Consider the following 7,118-nt stretch of genomic DNA (forward strand, 5'->3'; position numbering starts at 1 on the left):
AACTTAATATCATTAAGCAAATTGAACTGAACCACGGCTACAATCCGTCCATTATAGACAAAATTATAAATAAAAACAAATCCCGACAATAGTATTTAACTATTTATCCGAAACCTAATTCAGAACACGAACAATTTAAAATAATTACATACATAGGAGAACCCAGTGAAAAAGTTTCAAAACATTTGTCAGAATGTGGTTTAAAAATAGCTTTCAGAACTAACAACACAATAGGAAAATTTTTAAAAAACAATAAAACGAAATGTCCAAAATCTCAAAAATCAGGTGTCTACAGGTTGAATTGCGGATCCTGGAATAAAATTTATATTGGACAAACAGGTAGATCCTTCAAGAAACGCATTAACGAACATAAAAGAGCGTTTAAAAACAATAGTGTAGATTCTAATTATGCTACAGCCTTAAACACAGAAAAACACATTTTTGGCGACAATATTGATATTTTACATACAGCCACAAAAAGTAGAAAATTAAATTAATTGGAAGCCATGGAGATTAACAAAATGAGACATTCAAATGTTTTGCTTAACGATCAATTAGATTTACCTCTTCCTTATTGAACTTAAATTTTCACAACATTAATTAAGGTTTAAATGTCATTTTTCCGTATTTATAGTAGCAGGTAGTTTGTAAATATTACATTTGATGAAGACACGGTGTTGTCCAAAGAATTGTCATGTGAAAATATATAATTTAGTGAAAATCTGAACTTTTAGTTTTTATTTGTTTTATTCGATTGTCGCATTGTAAACCACGATCTTAAATGAAACTTTATTTCGCTTTCTGTTCAATAAACGTTTTTAAAAACGCTCTCCCGAATTTTGAACATTTAAGTAACAAAAACAAATTTATCGAAAATCGAATGTACATAGCCCGCCCAATTGCGAAAGGTTACTTTTTGAACACGCCTCGTATGTAAAGAACGGAATTCAAGCGGCTTATATCAATCTTACATCCCGTAGAAAAAAGTTCAATACGGGTCCTTCGTTTTGGCAAGATTAATTTATAAAATATATCAATTAATATATTACTTTTTACAAAACTTCTGGATTCCTCCTGCGTCCGTTTTTGCTTACTCGAAATTGCTGACGTTTCGCCAATTATCTTGTTGGATTCTTCAGAGCTTGACTGACTTGACAGTTTCAGTTAAGCTCTGAAGAAGCCAACAGGATGATTGGCGAAACGTCAGCAATTTCGACTAAGCAAAAACCGACGCAGGAGGAAACCAGAACTTTTGTAAAAAGAATTCCAGTAGCCTGTGGAAGTTTCTTTGAAAAATTTATATATTAATTATAAAATTATAGTTAGTCATTATGTTAACTGAAATATTTCCCGTGAGCGGATGTTCCTAATGGTTCCATATTTAAAAATAACCACCCTGTACATATTTGCGGCACTTGTTCCGCTGGTTACCGACGCTCTTCCCGAGAGATAAAAGTGAGGTATTTGGACCAATAAAACTTTTCTTTTGCAACAATATACGAAACATCCGCGGTTCGCACTTGAAGGAACGTTCGGAATTATAAAAGGCCTAAATAAATTACTTGGCAATGCATTTTTCAAGAAGTACTCCACTTTTAGCCACCGTTCAGCAATAAAAGGCGATATTAGTCAATATCAAAGCGCAATTAATTACGAAACGGTTGAACGAGCGGCGGAAATTTATTAACTTCTAGACTGAAATTTTTTCCACGTGCTTTTGCTTGTAACTCTGACTGGCTACCATTTCGTTAACGATTCTAGAGTACCGTTGGCTGTGCGAGGGCAAAAGAACCGACCAGGGGGATTTTTCTCACCCTTTATAATTATATAAAATGATAACACGCCCTCGTTAATAACGGTTCAAAGCATCCGAATTTCGGCGGACGCAGACACAAAAGAAAGTCTTGATTAGGCTTGAAATTTGGTAGCCATAAAAAATGGCTCCATTTTGCCGGCTTTGTCTACATATTTTTGCTACTATCGAATTAATTTCACTTATTATATTTCGGTAGCCGGAGCCTGTTGGTTGTATCGATTAGTCATTATATATTATGTTCCGGGGTTTCTTTATTGGAAGGATTGTGCGGCTCTTTCGGCGGAAATAGCAACTTGTTATTGCTTATTGTTTTTATTTAATTCTCCTAAACAAAGGCCTAAACCATGCCAGAAGAATATATAATAAAAAACAATCAAAGAAACCTTGAGTGATCAAGCAATATAAAAAGAAAACTGGGGGGGGGGGGCAGATAAGTATTTTTAGAAAATTAAAAACTGCATTTGCAGGCTATCGAGAAAAAATCATTTCTCAAAACGGTATCTATGATCGAAAAAATTCTTGAACGAAATGAACGATGATTTTTTAAAAATGTACAGGGTGCGTCAGTAATTTGCAAAAAACTGAAAATTGGGTTCCCTTTGTAATTGTAATTTACCATAACTAGAAGGCGGTGATCCTGTGGTCAGTTTTTTTTTACATGGTTATATAGCCCATGTAGACAGTTAAAACATTTGTATTTAGTGGTTTCACCTATTGTACGGGGTGTTCAAGATATTCCGTGCTATATTAAGGAATGTAGCAAGTGTCTCAAATTTGCAGCTATCGACTTCAAATTTAGCAAAGAGGTAGAAGTCCACACGCACGTTTAAATTGTTGAAAATGGGCGCAGTCAAGTTTGGCGAAGTATTTTTTAAAAATTTTAGAATTTTTTTTTTGGTTTCTGTTGGTTTCCAGAAAAAAATCATTTTCTTCAAAACTGTTACCCCGATCGGCCAAATTTTTTTACCAACAAATGCCGAAGATCCAGCTCTATAACTTTTACATCAAGCGTTTTTTCGAATATAAACAGGATTTTTTGAATTATGAACAAAAATGCAAGAGACCCTGAAAATTGTCCTTTTCCAAAGTAAGTTATTAGCCGTAAAACAAAATTAGTAAAAATATATGACATTGGTTTAAACAGTATTATAGGCGACGTAAGGGCTGCAATTTCTCTATTTACGATTTTCGTCTGTTATATACGCTGCTCGAGATATTTGAAAATATCCGTATGAAAATTGAGCCCAGAATTAAAACAACTTACCTCTGCTCTTCTCTCTAATAATTTCCACATTAAAGATATTAAGCGTTCTATCACAAAATATACTTCACCACAACCTTCCGTACTGCGAGACAACGGGATCGAGCTTGTAGGTCAGTACTGCGCTGTGTTTCAGGCAGAAATTTTCGCTTTATTGATGACGGCCAGAGAGGTGCTTCGGCTCAACCACGGAAGCAGGAGGGTCTTCTTCCGCTCGGATAGTAGGGCTGCACTTATGGCGCTGAAGTCAGTGCGTACGCGCTCCTTGTTGATAAAGGAGTGCAAAGGGGTACTGAGGAGAGTGGCTGAGGAGAGGAAGGTCACGTTGGTCTGAGCCCCGGGTCACACCGGTATCCGGGGCAATGAGGCAGCGGACACCTTAGCCAGAGAGGGCTCCTCGCATAGGCATATAGGGCCAGAGCCCCGCTTGGGGATTGCCCCGTGTGCGAGGCGGGGAGCCCTGGAAGCCTGGGCGAGAGACCGTGCCGCGGGGGGCTGGAGAGTTGCTCCGGGAATGAGGACGACCCGGAGTGTAGGTGGTGCATGGAAGGGGAGGAGACCCCGTATCATCTGCTCACCGAGTGCCCTGCTTTGACATGGGCAAGATTGGGTCTTCGGAACGGCCCTGATCGATCCGGACTCAGTGCACGGTATTGGGCTAAAGGAATTGCTGACCTTCTATAGGAGAGACGGCATTCTGGACGCTCTCTACAGCGGCCTGGGGACACAACGGGCCCATCTGGTGGTCTAAGTGCTTGGACGCCCGCGAGGGCGCCCCCCTTTAATACCCCATACTAATACCAATAATACCTGCCAATTGCAATGAAATCGAAAGCAATCGGACACTTGCCACTGTTGCCCTTCCTTATATTCAAAACATCACTGATCATATCAAAAGTTCTAAATAAATATAACGTCAAAACCAGATTTACCACCAGTCCAAAAATCTCTCAACATCTTCGATCTGTGAAAGACAAAATTTCATTTGAGATGCCAGGAGCTTACAGAATTCCATGCATATGCGACAAAGAGTACATTAAGACTACGACAAATAAATTCATCAGCAGTTGCCGAACACAATCACGAAACCGGACATAATATGTTATTCGATAAAAGTAAAATTCCTGCATATAATCAATTCTTCTACCAACGAAAAATCCGAGAGTCTATAGAAATCTATAATCAACCTAACAATCTTAAGCGCGACTCAGGTCTTTACCTGTCACCAAAATGGGAATCAGTCATCCGTGACGGTGTTCATGCCCCTAATTTAGCTCCACTCTTCTCAAACAATATAAAATCAGGCACAGATTATAATGCGAGCCAGGTTCAGTCAAGCTCTGAAGAAGCCAACAGGATGATTGACGAAACGTTAGTTAGACTCCTCAAATTTGATCTTCCACGAGCTTCCAAAGAAAATCATTACGAGAAATTTGGTTTTCATATAATCCAAAATTTCAAATCCTTCTTACGTTGAACAAAAAGAAATTTAGCGATTTATCGCACACTGGCAATACATTTGCAAACTTGAGCAACATTTAAGTACCTATCCGATGTCCTCGTCGGCAAATACGCGCGCTGAAAACTAAAGAGAAAAATCGTCGGGGATATCCCATATACGGACCGCATCAATAATTACAAAGTATGGAATAATTTTAATCACTGCAAGGTTGTTTACTTTAGGATAATCTTCGGCAATAATCAGGTCCGAACTGACCGGAATACTCGCACGTATAATATATGCAAATTCGATTTAAGAAATCATTACAGTCTTGCTCGGACTGAAAGCATAATAAGGAAAAACTGGGAGAGATTAAACTCGATCAGCACGATAGCACTTCGATGGGGTGGATCCGAAAATCTGATAAGTAATGGATTTTAATAAGTAAATAGATTTGTATGCTAATGAACTGCAATTATTGTGAACGATAATCGGTCGAAAATAATTTTTCGACTTTTAGGTTATTTATTGGATCCGCCCATCGCCGGTATTAAACAATTTACGCGTTGACGAAAAGCGAACTGAGAAAATTAAAAAGGTATTACGTCAATAGTATGACGATTGTAGTGTTAGTAAAATATTGCAAAAATCTTTTTACCAGCTCAAACTACTGCATTTCCATAAATTAATTTGCAGCAAAGAGTCTTCCAGGTCGCTTATTGTGAAAGAAACTATTCAAAATGAAATAACACTTCCGTAATTGCTCTTTTTTTTTCCAAAAAGTCAAATTTATCCTTCGTAACAAACTTTCTTTAAAATAAAGTAAACTAAAGTAAAGTATATTCTCATTATTGTATTTTCATTAACTGCTTGGGGAGTTCTTGACCTTTTGTTTAATCTACTCTATTCTTTAACCCCTAGCTCAACAAAAGACACAATTATTAAACTAGAAATATTTTTTTGTCGAACTAAAATGTGTTTGAATGTGTTGTTGAATAATATGTGTTTCCTTATGGTTCCGTTTAAAAGTGTCTATTACTTCCACTCGAGTGGAAAAACCATTAGAAACGTGCGAAAGATGCTAGGAAAGAAAGAAGATGGTAAGGTTGTGGCGTCTATGAAGAAATCCGTCATCTTTTCCATTCAGTCCCCTGGTTTTCCCAGTTTTTTACTGAAGTCACCTGGTCCTTATAAGAATAGCATTCTGCTAATTGTATGTACTTCCTAATATTTCTTCGTAAATTCATCATAATTCTTTTTATTTCCAGGACTGTATTTCTTTTTTTTAATTTACCTTAAGTAGAAATTCATGGAAACATTTCCGCAGATCTGACGACACGAGGCACAAAATGTTGAAAATAGACACAAGACACTAGAAGATAAAATTCATTTAATGAATTTAAAAGGAAATATTTTTTTTCTATGCTATTGCTGTTGTCACTACTTATCTTTCTTATTCAGGTATTTTTCTTATTATCTTATTTAGCTTTAGTTTATGTTGAACTTTCGGAGCAGACAAAAAAACAGGCTTGAGAAAAAAGGGTATATATCTAAAATATGTAAACGCTAGTCTATTGTAAACTTTGATAGCATTTATAGCAATAGCAGCGTTTAAATTGAGCCGCTTAACGAGTATAATGGAACGAGTTACGAATAATTTTCTAAATTATTTTTAATGGCATTCTTTTAGTTTAAACTAAGAAATGCGAATTAAATAGTTCGCTTAAAGTTAGTCAGGGGCTAAAATATGGAACAAATTCATTTAAAATCGGGTTTGCTCAAAAATTGTTTGCAATTTTTACTTGCGCATTTTATGCAGTAAATAAAAAATATTCAGGCTGAGTCAAAAAGCTTATGCCGATACAAAGGTCCAATCCTTTTGTTATTGAAAATCCTTTCCCAACAATGAGTTCTTCTGGATATTGTGTATCACTTTTTTCTTCCTTTCATCTATCGGGAATTGTTTTTACTCCAATACCAAACATTTTGTCATCACTAAACAGTATTTGACGGTGAAAAAATGAATTTTAGTTGCACATTTCCATCAGAGTTTCACAAAACTGTAGTCTGCGGTCGGGAACATCTTCGTTCTAGTAATATAATCTTGTACTGATACTATTTTTCTTCTTTCTAACACACGCAAAGCTGTTCGTTGGCTAACATCATTATTTGAAGTTACTGAAATTATGAACCTCGTCTTGAGGTCTATTTCCACATAAATTAAAACTTTAATTCTCTGGATTTCATATCATTTTTCTTTGCTGTTCATTTCTAAATAAAAAATTTATTCTTTTTACTATTTTGCTCATAAAAGGTATCAAATATACACAAGAACAAGAATGAGACAAGAATTCTGAAGATGATGAATGCTAAATATCAAACATTGAATACATATACAGCTTAATGTGATTATTGTATTCTTCATAAAATAGACAATTTTATTTTCTGATCGTTGAGAAGCAAACTTTTAGTAAGACGCGCCAACCGCGTTTTTAAACCAAAGTTTTCGGTTACTTATTAGGAACCCACCCTCTTAAGTCTGATAATGCATACGGCACCCCGTCTACATAAAACCACTGCTATTTGTTACATTCCTTTAT

This window comes from Cylas formicarius, unplaced genomic scaffold, assembly GCF_029955315.1.
Source record: "Cylas formicarius isolate icCylForm1 unplaced genomic scaffold, icCylForm1.1 PGA_scaffold_7__23_contigs__length_41026272, whole genome shotgun sequence".
Taxonomy (NCBI): Eukaryota; Metazoa; Arthropoda; class Insecta; order Coleoptera; family Brentidae; genus Cylas; species Cylas formicarius.